Here is a 14,021-nt window from a genome sequence, read left to right on the forward strand (position 1 = left end):
GAGACTCCCAAAGCAAGCCCTCTACTCGGAACTCATCCATGGCAAACGAGCTAAAGGCAGGCAGAGGAAACATTACAAGGACACCCTCAAAGCCTCCCTGATAAAGTACAACATCCCCACTGACACCTGGGAGACCCTGGCCAAAGACCGCCCTAAGTGGAGGAAATACATCTGGGAGGGCGCTGAGCTCCTCAAGTCTCATCGCCGAGAGCATGCAGAAATTAAGCGCAGGCAGCGGAAGGAGCGTGCGGCAAACCAGACTCCTCGCCCATCCTTTCCTTCAACTACTGTCTGTCCCACTTGTGACAGAGACTGTGGTTCTCATATTGGACTGTACAGCCACCTACGAACTCATGCTAAGAGTGGAAGCAAGTCTGGCTCGATTCCGAGGGACTGCCAATGATGATGATGATGATGATGATTGTGTGGTTGTACAGTGGTAGGATATTGTGTGGTGTTCGAGTCTATTTATGTTGCACCTCAAGAGCTAATATTGTAATCTTGTGCTGAAATGTTTAAGTGTAAGACATATATGTAGATCAATTAACTTTTAGCAATCTAATATTGTTTGCTAAATTTTATTGTTTTATAAATTGTTTATTATTAAGTTGCTTTAATGTCATTGCAGTTTTAAACAAGTATGAGAACAAATGCAGAGATACACGATGAACTCTCAAATTAACGCAATCTCCATTTTGAAAAGAGGACTCAAATTATGAAGTTCATTTTCTGTTACAGAAATAAAACATTTGTTAGCGAACTTTTTGCAGGTGCATCTCTGGAATGTTTAAAACAGATCATTTTATTTTGAGGAGGCAATTTAATTTTATTTTCATTCGATTTGATGGGTTATTTAGCATTTTTATAAATGTAAGTTCATAAAGAATTACATTTGTCTGTGGACTAGCTGGGTCTCAAAGCTGGCACAGGGAACTATGTGATCAGGATGCATTATTACAGTTTTCAGTATTATGTTTCAGTGAGATATGCTCATATTTAGCTTTCTAAAATTACTGTAATTTGGTAGGCAAACTGAGGCAGAAAGCCTGGAATAATTTATGGAACAATTAGATGCAACAATGGGGGAAGTGTAGTGTTTTCCTGGTTGTATGATTAGGATGAGCTAAATGGCCTTTTTCCATCAGTATCTTGTGATCATGTAACTCTCAGTGCTTTGAATATAATATATCTTGCTGCCTACTAGCTCTCCTCTCCTCGAGCAATCCTGGAGACTAACAATGGTACCATAACTACCCTGCCCATTCTGAGTGACAGAGACAAGCTATAACTCCACCAACCGAGAACCCACTTCCTCGGGTTCATTACTGTATACTCAAATTTAGGCTTTAGGAAAGTAGAAGAATAAATAACATATTTTTAAAAAGAAAACAAAGTGATAACTGTACACACTACCTACAATGGTTAGAACAATTTGAAGTCAAAGCATGAATGGAAAGCTTGTTTTTGTATTCATAGCAGCAACAAAATATCCTTTTTCATGCATATTATCTTTTTTTCTCACAACAGTGGTATGTTAACTGTAAACCCCTCAAAAAAGGAACACAATGAAAATTTCAAGAAACATGTAGGAGCAGTCATTGAAAATACTGACTAATTAATTATTATTGCAAAATGGTTCTGAAGAAATCTAATGGAGTGGAACTCTATTATTCTTTACGATTTTAATCATTCTTTTGACAAACTACAGGAATTCATTAGGTGTTGTAAAATAGCTTGGGGTTCTGAGCGGTAAAGGATCATAGCACATTAGGAGTGTCCAGGATCAAAGATGTTGACCCAAGAAGAATACATTTCATTTGGAACTCTTAATAATCCCAGCCCCGAAGTTGACAGAAGTGTGACAGAACAGAACTTCTGGCCACACATCCTGGGGTCAGGTCATTTGAATATTGCTAGGCAGGACCAAGGAGATGAGCACTGTCAACATTGGGTAATTATTCCCAAGGACACCCTGAAAACACCTCCGTTCACTCCGTAAGCATGACCCTGAGCTTCCGATCGCCTGTCACTTTAATTCCCCACTCCACTCCCACTCTGATCTCTCCATCCTTGGCCTCGTACACTGTTCTAATGAAGCTCAATGTAAGCTCGAGGAACAGCACCTCAACTTTCGTTTAGGCACTTTACAGCTTTCCAGACTTAATAAGAACATAAGGACATAAGAACATAAGAAATAGGAGCAGGAGTAGGCCATTTGGCCCCTCGAGCCTGCTCCACCATTCAATAAGATCATAGCTGATCTGATCATAGACTCAGCTCCACTTCCCTGCCTGCTCCCCATAACCCTTTACTCCCATATCGCTCAAAAATCTGTCTATCTCCACCTTAAATATATTGATAGAAACATAGAAACATAGAAAATAGGTGCAGGAGCAGGCCATTCAGCCCTTCTAGCCTGCACCGCCATTCAATGAGTTCATGGCTGAACATGAAACTTCAGTACTCCCTTCCTGCTTTCTCGCCATAACCCTTGATCCCCCGAGTAGTAAGGACTTCATCTAACTCCCTTTTGAATATATTTAGTGAATTGGCCTCAACTACTTTCTGGTAGAGTATTCCACAGGTTCACCACTCTCTGGGTGAAGAAGTTTCTCCTCATCTCGGTCCTAAATGGCTTACCCCTTATCCTTAGACTGTGACCCCTGGTTCGGCACTTCCCCAACATTGGGAACATTCTTCCTGCATCTAACCTGTCCAAACCCGTCAGAATTTTAAACGTTTCTATGAGATCCCCTCTCATTCTTCTGAACTCCAGTGAATACAAGCCCAGTTGATCCAATCTTTCTTGATAGGTCAGTCCCGCCATCCCGGGAATCAGTCTGGTGAACCTTCGCTGCACTCCCTCAATAGCAAGAATGTCCTTCCTCAAGTTAGGAGACCAAAACTGTATACAATACTCCAGGTGTGGCCTCACCAAGGCCCTGTACAACTGTAGCAACACCTCCCTGCCCCTGTACTCAAATCCCCTCGCTATGAAGGCCAACATGCCATTTGCTTTCTTAACCGCCTGCTGTACCTGCATGCCAACCTTCAATGACTGATGTACCATGACACCCAGGTCTCGTTGCACCTTCCCTTTTCCTAATCTGTCACCATTCAGATAATAGTCTGTCTCTCTGTTTTTACCACCAAAGTGGATAACCTCACATTTATCCACATTATACTTCATCTGCCATGCATTTGCCCACTCACCTAACCTATCCAAGTCACTCTGCAGCCTAATAGCATCCTCCTCGCAGCTCACACTGCCACCCAACTTAGTATCATCCGCAAATTTGGAGATACTGCATTTAATCCCCTCGTCTAAATCATTAATGTACAATGTAAACAGCTGGGGCCCCAGCACAGAACCTTGCGGTACCCCACTAGTCACTGCCTGCCATTCTGAAAACTACCCATTTACTCCTACTCTTTGCTTCCTGTCTGACAACCAGTTCTCAATCCACGTCAGCACACTACCCCCAATCCCATGTGCTTTAACTTTGCACATTAATCTCTTGTGTGGGACCTTGTCGAAAGCCTTCTGAAAGTCCAAATATACCACATCAACTGGTTCTCCTTTGTCCACTTTACTGGAAACATCCTCAAAAAATTCCAGAAGATTTGTCAAGCATGATTTCCCTTTCACAAATCCATGCTGACTTGGACCTATCATGTCACCATTTTCCAGATGCACTGCTATGACATCCTTAATAATTGATTCCATCATTTTACCCACTACTGAGGTCAGGCTGACCGGTCTATAATTCCCTGTTTTCTCTCTCCCTCCTTTTTTAAAAAGTGGGGTTACATTGGCTACCCTCCACTCCATAGGAACTGATCCAGAGTCAATGGAATGTTGGAAAATGACTGTCAATGCATCCGCTATTTCCAAGGCCACCTCCTTAAGTACTCTAGGATGCAGTCCATCAGGCCCTGGGGATTTATCGGCCTTCAATCCCATCAATTTCCCCAACACAATTTCCCGATTAATAAAGATTTCCCTCAGTTCCCCCTCCTTACTAGACCCTCTGACCCCTTTTATATCCGGAAGGTTGTTTGTATCCTCCTTAGTGAATACCGAACCAAAGTACTTGTTCAATTGGTCTGCCATTTCTTTGTTCCCCGTTATGACTTCCCCTGATTCTGACTGCAGGGGACCTACGTTTGTCTTCACCAACCTTTTTCTCTTTACATACCTATAGAAACTTTTGCAATCCGCCTTAATGTTCCCTGCAAGCTTCTTCTCGTACTCCATTTTCCCTGCCCTAATCAAACCCTTTGTCCTCCTCTGCTGAGTTCTAAATTTCTCCCAGTCCCCAGGTTCGCTGCTATTTCTGGCCAATTTGTATGCCACTTCCTTGGCTTTAATACTATCCCTGATTTCCCTAGATAGCCACGGTTGAGCCACCTTCCCTTTTTTATTTTTACGCCAGACAGGAATGTACAATTGTTGTAATTCATCCATGCGGTCTCTAAATGTCTGCCATTGCCCATCCACAGTCAACCCCTTAAGTATCATTCGCCAATCTATCCTAGCCAATTCACGCCTCATACCTTCAAAGTTACCCTTCTTTAAGTTCTGGACCATGGTCTCTGAAATTACTGTTTCATTCTCCATCCTAATGCAGAATTCCACCATATTATGGTCACTCTTCCCCAAGGGGCCTCGCACAATGAGATTGCTAATTAATCCTCTCTCATTACACAACACCCAGTCTAAGATGGCCTCCCCCCTAGTTGGTTCCTCAACATATTGGTCTAGAAAACCATCCCTTATGCACTCCAGGAAATCCTCCTCCACCGTATTGCTTCCAGTTTGGCTAGCCCAATCTATGTGCATATTAAAGTCACCCATTATAACTGCTACACCTTTATTGCATGCACCCCTAATTTCCTGTTTGATGCCCTCCCCAACATCCCTATTACTGTTTGGAGGTCTGTACACAACTCCTACTAACGTTTTTTGCCCTTTGGTGTTCTGCAGCTCTACCCATATAGATTCCACATCATCCAAGCTACTGTCTTTCCTAACTATTGCATTAATCTCCTCTTTAACCAGCAATGCTACCCCACCTCCTTTTCCTTTTATTCTATCCTTCCTGAATGTTGAATACCCCTGAATGTTGAGTTCCCAGCCCTGATCATCCTGGAGCCACGTCTCCGTAATCCCAATCACATCATATTTGTTAACATCTATTTGCACAATTAATTCATCCACCTTATATTCACTGACCCAGCCTCCACAGCTCTCTGGGGCAGAGAATTCCACAGATTTACAACATTTGAGAGAAGAAATTCCTCCTCATCTCAGTTTTAAATGGGCGACCCCTTATTCTGAAACTCTTTCCCCTAGTTCTAGATTCCCCCATGAGTGGAAACATCCTCTCTGCATGTACCTTGTCGAGCCCCCTCAGTATCTTATGTTTCAATAAGATCACCTCTCATTCTTCTAAACTTCAATGAGAATAGGTCCCACCTACTCAACCTTTAAAAATAAGTCAAACCCTTCATCTCAGGAGTCAACCTATTGAACCTTCTCTGAAGTGCCTCCAATGCATGTATATCCTTCCTTAAATACGGAGACCAAAACTGTACGCAGTACTCTAGGTGTGGGCCTCACCAATACCCTGTACAGTTGTAACAGGATTTCTCTGCTTTTATACTCTATCCCCCTTGCAATAAAGGCCAACATTCCATTTGCCTTCCTTATTACTTGCTGTACCTGCATACTAACTTTTTGTGTTTCATGTACAAGGACCCCCAGGTCCCTCTGTACCGCAGCATTTTGTTATTTTTGTCAATTTAAATAATAATTTTCTTTTTTTTTCTGTGAAAATGGATAACCTCACACTTTCTCACATTATACTCCATCTGCCAAATTTTTGCCCACTCACTTAGCCTATCTATATCCCTTTGCAGATTTTTTCTGTCCTCCTCACAACTTGCTTTCCCACCGATCTTTGTATTGTCAGCAAACTTGGCTACATTACACATCGAGTTCAACAATTTCAGACCTTAACCTCTGCCCTTATTTATTTATTTTTTTCCCTCCATGGCAGCTGTAGATGATTCTGCCATTTCCATTTAAACTTCATCGAGACTCTCCTTTTTTTCATAACTTGCCCCATCTCTTTTTGTCTTGCACCATCATCGATTGTGTCTCCTAATCTCTTCTGCCGTCCATCCTATCACAGACTTTCCTTTTTGTTCTTTCCTCCCCTCCCCCCTTTTCCTGCCCCTACACTTGCTTAAAAATCTTTTACATCTCTAACTTTTCCAGTTATGCTGAAGGGTCATCGACCTCAAATGTTAACTCTGTTTCTCTCTCCACAGCTGCTGCCTAACCTGCTGAGTATTTCCAGCATTTCCTGTTTTTATTTAATGTAGGCTAAAGCTGCCTTGGAAGCTCAATATTCACATCTATATTTTATGCAGGGAGATGGAAGAAAGGGCATTTATTGCCAAAGTGCTGCTCTCTTGTTCATGCTGGATTCTGCATACTCAGACTTCATGCTCGTTTACTGACCTAGCAAATTGCCAAGATTTTCCCTGACATGAATTCATCCTCCAATGTGTTGCTGTGCAAAGGTAAATGTTGCAATGATTGAAAAGGTCCTTGTTATTTTGTAAGGTGTTTTGATTTCTTTACAAGAAGGCACATGATAACAGCATATAAAACTAGGCAACAAATGCAAAATCCAAACCTTATAAAAACAGACACTTAAAAATGAAAACCGATTGTCCAGGGTGGCATTCCAGTATCACTATTCTTTCACTATACAAAAGACCATGGGCTGGAAATTCAGCTCCGCACCGCCCTATTTTTTGGCGCAATAGCTGCTGTTTTGATACAAAAATGGCGTCAGCGCTGCACTGGCACACTTCTGGTATGTGCTGCGCCAGACGCTATCTTGGTAAGGGCGATAGGGCAGGCGTTAGGAGCATGTGCCAGAAGTATGTTGAGTAGGCAGATCATGACGTCAAACAGTGTGCAATGCTGATTTGATGCCAGCACTACCATATTCGTCCTCAACACTGAACCTAATGCCCTGTTTTAACTTCGTTCAGCTGAACATGCGTTCAGCAGCGGCAAGGACCCCCCCCACCAGCAATATTTAAAGGGATTATCAACCACTCTCAGGTTAGTTGCTGATTAATTTCTACTGGCTCTGTGTAAGTTTGTGGAAGTGTTTGGAGCTTTCCAGAGTTGTTTTAAAGTTGGTGAAGTGACAGGGAGTGGTGCTGCAAGTGGAGAAGGCTTTGCTTCTGACTTCAAGGGTTTTGGTCAGATCACTTGCTCCCAGTCATGGGGGCTCGAGTTGTCATCCCCCCCTCGGCCTGCAGCATGACAGGGAGGTGGAGCAGTGGCAGCAAAGAAGAGGACAAGCTGCTCCCAGAGGGAGGAGACGAATGGGGAGAAGGGGTCTCAGCAGAAGGCCTTACCCACTTAGGGCCTTCTGAGAGCAATTTGCTTACCTCAAACTGAGCCAGGAGCAGTGTGTGAGGTGTCAGTGCTTTATGAAGGAGGTGCTCACCGAACTCCACCATCTCTTGTGACCAGACTTACAACCTCACACCAGGACAAAGGCAGCGCTGCCATTGGCTGTGAAGGTGACTGTGGCCCTGAATTTCCTCGCATCAGGATCCTTCCAGGCTGGAGCAGGCAAAATGTTTAACACCTCCCAGTTCGCCATCCATTGTTGCATAAGTCGGGTGACAGATACTCTTTATGCCAGGAGAGTGGAGTTCATTGTCTTCTCTCTGACCAGAGAGAAGCAGGTGGAGAATGCATACTGGTTGTGAGCCATCTTTTCTTGCAAGAGAAAGGGAAGTGTGTCAGTGAGTGGTGCAATGTGTTTGGGTGATATGCCTGTAATGTTGAATAGCTGACAGTCAATATTTCCTTTAAGTTGCACAGCTGGTTGTCCAGGCAGCTCTCTGGATCTCCCGTGTAGCCGGCTCGCCGGCTTTTCAATGCAAAAATTTTTAATGGGCTGCACAGCTGAACCCAAAAAAGATTAACGGGAACATTGCTGACAGTGTGTGCAAGCAGTGAGATGTGGTTATGAGGCTGGCAGCAGTGGTAAGTGTGTGAGGGTGAGGTTAAACTGTGCATGTGAGGTATGAGTCGTGTTAGGTAGAGATTGTTGGTAGGTGAGTGATGGCAGTGTGCTGCATTGTGCAGTGCGTGAGGCTAGTGGTGCAGATGATGGGATATGGCATTTGAAGATGTATTCACTGACCTTGACCACATTCATGAGGTCATTAAACTTCTTCCTGCACTGAGTCCACATTCTCCGGGCTAAACTGCTGGCATTCATCCCAGTGGCTATCTGCTCCCATTGGATTTTACATATTTGCCTGCTCCTATGGAAGCAGCACCTTTCTCCTTGAGCTGACCTCCTGCACCCGTTATGTCTTTAGATGCTCTGATAATGACTCCACGAGGCAATATACTGTACTTGAACTGTAGTGACCTTAGTCCATTTAATGTAACTCCAGAGTGAGGATCACATGTGGTGGCCTGCCTTTTATACTGGGCCTGGCACACCTGTACAGGTAACCTACAAGTCTCCCACTGCAGTGCCCTCTGGTGGCACATCATATGTAATAGTACAAGCAGTAAATATGTTTGGATACATGAAAGTCCTTAGTATAAATCGCCTTCTTGCATTGACTGTGCTCTGGGCTTAGCTCTATCTGGTTAACCCTTGGAGGGTCATTTCCATCTTGGGTGAGTAGGTGGTGTTTCGTTGGCAGTAGAGGTGCTGGTGGTTTCTTTTGTGAGTCCATGACCACTCCATTCTCTCCCCCCCCACATATAGATGATGCCGGTGGCTCATTACATTCAAGTCCAGAAAAAAAATTTGCATTTACATCATTACATTTGTGGTACAATTGTGAGGCAAGCACATTTGACTGGTGAGGTACATACTTGGAGTCAGTGCTGGTGTCAGCACCGGTGCGTGAGGACAAACTAGTACCAGAACTGCTGGCTGGTGTCCAGGTAGTCTGGTGGCGGTGCGGTGCCCAGTGCTGGCAGTGGGAACCTGGTCGGCTCAAGTTGCCTGCTCTCGGGGCCTTTGCTGTTGCTCCTAGCGTCAGGCAGGTTCACAGATGCCTGTGACCTCCCTGTCCTTTCCTTGCACCCTGGGTTGCTGCTGCTCCCTGAGGAGCAGTCGTCTGGCAGTGCGCAGGGAACTGCTGACTCGCTAGCCTGGGCGTTATTTGGTTTAGGATCCAGGCTGGTCCCGGTCCCATTTGGGAGAACCGTTGCGGGTGACTCTTCATTCCTGGGTGTAGCCTTGGTGGCTGCGCCTTGGCACGGTTTGCTCTTTCAGGCTTGTGGCAGTTGGTGCCATCGGGTGCCTGAGAGGTGGAGCCGATCAGGGGCGGGGTATCGATACCAGTGCCATTGCCCTCCTGAGATCGCTTGCCCTGCAGCTTGTCTATATTAGCTGCTTGTGGCTACATTCCGTGGTGCATCACTCTGGTCCCAGGGATGCAGGCTACAGCATTGGGTAGCTCGCTGGATCTGTGTGCTCCCGATGGGTGTTTGCCTGCTACATTAACTGAATGCAGCTGAAATTCTACATCGCACAATGTTTCATTACTCATTGTAGGTAAACTGTAGCTCCGATTGCAATCGCACGACTTTTCTTTGCTTATTCATGTATAAAACTCTGATCATCAATTACAAGCTTTACATTTAACTCACAGTTGCTCTTACATTGATTGAGAATGTGGACCTGTCCCTTTAAGTAGGGTAGGTTGCTGGCCTCCTTTAAGAGAGCTTTGCTATCTTTACCCCAATCCTCTTCTTCGCTTGGTACCACATGTTGCTCCATCAGCGCTGCATCTCGTGGTCTGGCCGGCGCCATCTTTTTCTTCAGCGCTTCACCGCGTGGTTTGGGCGCCATCTTGCTTCCATCCACGATGTCGACTGCTGTGATCCTCTTCTCCCCGGATTCTGCCATCAAGGCTGGGAAGTTGCCTTTGGATCTGATTTTCTTCTTCCGGAGTCCTGCCACTGCAGCCTGGAAGGTGCGTTCGGGTCATCTCAGCTGGATCATCTCCACACAATCGTGCTGAGCAGTCTTGCCTCAGGTGCTGTGCGGGTCTGCTGTCTGGTGCCGGATCCAACCTCAGGTGAGGACTTGCTTTGCCTCTGAGCATGGGGGATGTTGATCGCTGGAGGGATGAAATCTTCCCAGCTCCAATGGATCTTCTCCATCCACCTTCTTCCGAGTAGCGTTAGTCCATCACCTGCAACAATCCACAGTGGTAACTTATGCACCGCGCCATCATGGAGTACCTTTACATCCGCACTACCGACGACTGGGAAAAGTTCATTGGTGTAGATGCGCAGCTTTGCCTGAATCGGAACCAACTTGCATCCTTCAGCTTGATTGACCCATAGCCTCTCAAATGCTTCTTGATTCATTACTGACTGTCTCGCCTCCATGTCCACTTCCATGAAGACTGGAATGCCGTTTATCTTGACTTCCATCCTCAACGGGGAACATTCTGTGGTGCAGGTAAACATGCCAAACACCTTATCATGGGGCTGAGCAGCCTCTCTGACAATCGTTTTATAATCCGCGCTGGATTCATGGCCATCTGCAGACTCTTCATCAACACAGTGATTCATATTTCTTTTACACATTCGCTAGAGGTGGCCCTTTGTGCTGCAGCCTTTAAACACATAGTCCTTAAAATGGCACTGGTGAGCCCTGTGATTCCCTCCGCAAAACCAGCATGGTGCTACTCGATTAGCCCCCCTCGGCGGACTCTGAGTTGAGGGACCCAGGGGTCTGTTCTCTCTCCCCTGAAGAGATTCATGTTCTACAGTCCAGTCTCTAAACGGTGCCATTCTGTGTACAGTACTTGCCGGGTTTGAGTCCTGAGGATGAGTCATTCACCTAGAGCCGCAGGTCGAGGTCATGAATGCCTGGCTCACGATGATGGCCTTCTGCAGTGTGACTGTGGTATCCGCAGATAGTAGCTTGTGAAGAAGGCCCTCATGGCCGATTCCGATGACAAAGATATCCCGCAGTGCTTCGGTGAGGTGTTCGCCGAAATCACACGGTACCGCCAGCCTCCTGAGGTCTGCAGCATATTTGGCGATTTCCTGGCCTTCGGGCCGTCGGTGGGTATAAAACCGGTGTCTGGCTGTGAGGATGCTCTCTTTGGGCTTGAGTTGTTCTTGGATCAGCGTTACAAGCTCCTCGTACGTTTTGGTCGTTGTCTTCGCTGACGCCAGCAAGTCCCTGACGAGGCCATAGACGGTGGGCCCACAACTGATTAGCAGGATAGCTCTGCGCTTATCAACCAGTGTGGCTGGATTATCACCTGCCAGTTCATTTGCTGGGAAGAAATGGTCGAGCCTCTCCACAAAGGCGTCCCAATCATCACCATCGACGAACTGCTGCAACATGCCTAGGTTAGCCATTTTCGCGTGAAAGTCCGTAATCTCGTCGCCAATTGTTATGTCTTTAGATGCTCTGATAATGACTCCACGAGGTAATGTATTGTACTTGAAGTGTAGTGACCTTAGTCCATTTAATGTAACTCCAGAGGATCACACATGGTGGCCTGCCTTTTATACTGAGCCTGGCACACTTGTATAGGTCACCTACAAGTCTCCCACTGCAGTGCCCTTTGGTGGCACACCTTAGTGACCATACAGCTGGTGTACAAGCTTCTCATAGTAGTGCCCTCTGGTGGCACATCATATGTAATAGTACAAGCAGTAAACATGTTTGGATACACGGCAGCACCAAGGCCTCCAGTGCTGCATCGGAGAACCATGTTGCATGCTTTCTCCCCTGTTGTGAGATAATTGTTGTTTTTGCCTCCACTCATTTTCTTCCCCAGCCAGATGAATGAACTGCTGCATGCGGAATGCACTTCCCCTTTAAGAGGTGCAGACTGCCTTTAAGAAGTGGAGGCTGTGAACCTGAGCCCCATGCTGAGCATTCAGCCACTCAGCAGCATGTTCAGCTGAACGCCGCAAAAAGCGAATCAGCAGGCAGCATGAAATTCGTGTGCTGCCTGCATTACTTTGAACAGATGGGGAGTAGGGGCGGGGGGTGTTGGGATGGGGCGGAGAGCGGGGGGGGGGGGGGGGGAGAGCGGGGTGATTGCTCTTCGCGGACCTCACACTCGTTTTCAGGGGTAAACTAATTTCTAGGTCTATTAGTTCACAAGTGTCCCACAATGGGTTACACAAACCTTTCTCATCATCAATAAAACACAATTCATTTTTGCTTTACAGCTAGTATTAAAAGAGTGTAATAACCCATTAGAATATGTATAATGGACCATTAAATGACTTGAGGCACTCTGAAGCTCAAAATCACTGAATGGTAAATATTGTAAGGTGCCTGGTTTCTGTGTGATGAAGTTTTACTTGGCCTTTTTTTGTGGAAATAGGGGATAGACTCCCAACAAAAGTGATTAATGTCTCATTAACACTTTTTAAAAATGACTGGATCAGAGATTATAAACATTATAGATGATCACATACTGTGTGGAACATGACAGTTCTTGAGCTGTGGGGACCATGGACATAGGAACTGAGAAGAGCACCTTTCAGGCAGTATAATCCAGACCATAACATCGTGTTGCTTAAAAAAATGTCATCTTATTTTTCTCTGGTTCTTTTGCCAATTACCTTAAATTTGTGTCTTCTGGTTACCGACCCTCCTGCCAGTGGAAAAAGTTACTCCTTATTCATTCTATTAAAACCCTTCGTAATTTTTTAACACAAATAATAGAAAATAATGTACACGATACACTTTCCCACATTAGTGGGTTACCTTTTTTTTAAACTTAAACCGAATAATTCCTCTGCATTCTGGCCTACAGCACAGGGTGGAATCTGCTCTCTGTATAATCTGTTACCTTTTTCTCAGCCTGTCTTTACTGAAGTCTCTCTCTTCTCAGATGGATCAAAGGTTTTCACAGCATAATCAGGGTGAAAATGGGCAATCGCGAATCAGCAGCCCATTTTACATCCTGCACTATTTTCTTGTCCTGGGCGCGATGTAAACCAGGCTGTGATTCGCTATCGCCCTTCTGTGAAAGACCAGGTTCACCACCACTGTGTGGTTTTAGTTACCCAGATGAGCTAATGAATGACTTCTTGTTCAGGCTCTGAGGAAAACAACTTCCATAAAAACATATTAACCACCTTTCATTTAGCTATCTTTTTTAAAACGTGTGATAATACACTACTGTTTAAAAATCTAACAACAAATGTAACTCATAATTTCAAATACTTTCTGTGTAAAAATGGTCAAAACATCCTAAAAATGATAATTGCCCTCACCCACCAATTTTAGAAACATATGTCTTCAAAGAATTTCAAACATTTGTTAGGCATAATTTGCCTTTCAAAACCATTGTTCCCTTAGAATTATTACTTTTATTCTAATTAAATGCTTTCAAATTGCTTCCTTTGAAATAGAACACAATGCTTTACCGACTATAGATGTCAGGCTAACACAATTCTAATACGTCCTTAAGCCTTTTGAAAAATTGGAAAAGCATCAGGGCTGGAATTTTCTCCAGGGAGGCGGGTTGGGGGCAGGGAGCCTCTGAGGCGGGTGGGAAATCTGGGAGGCTGGGTTTCCTGCAGGCCCTGCTGACTTTAACGGCAGGGCCTGATTTGCATGTGAGGCTTCGGATTCCTGCCCTTAGCCAGCCAGATTGAGATGCTAGCTGCGAGCGGGTAGGCCTCAGATGTAAGGGGTCAGGCCGAGGGAGGGATCGCGGGGTCGGCATGGTCGGGATGTGTGTGCGGGGCAGGGGAGGTGGTGGGGGGGCGAGGGTCGAGGATCAGGGGTCAGCATGGTCAGCGATCAGTGGTGGGGGGTTCGGGGATCGGCATGGCAGGATCAGGGGTTGGTTGGGATCAGGGGTGGGGAGGGGGTGGGGGATCAGGAGCGAGTTGGGGGATTGGTAGGTTGTCGGGGATCAGGGGTCGGGGTGGGGGGATTGGGGATCGCCGAGGG

Source organism: Pristiophorus japonicus, chromosome 13, assembly GCF_044704955.1.
Source record: "Pristiophorus japonicus isolate sPriJap1 chromosome 13, sPriJap1.hap1, whole genome shotgun sequence".
NCBI classification, from domain to species: Eukaryota; Metazoa; Chordata; class Chondrichthyes; family Pristiophoridae; genus Pristiophorus; species Pristiophorus japonicus.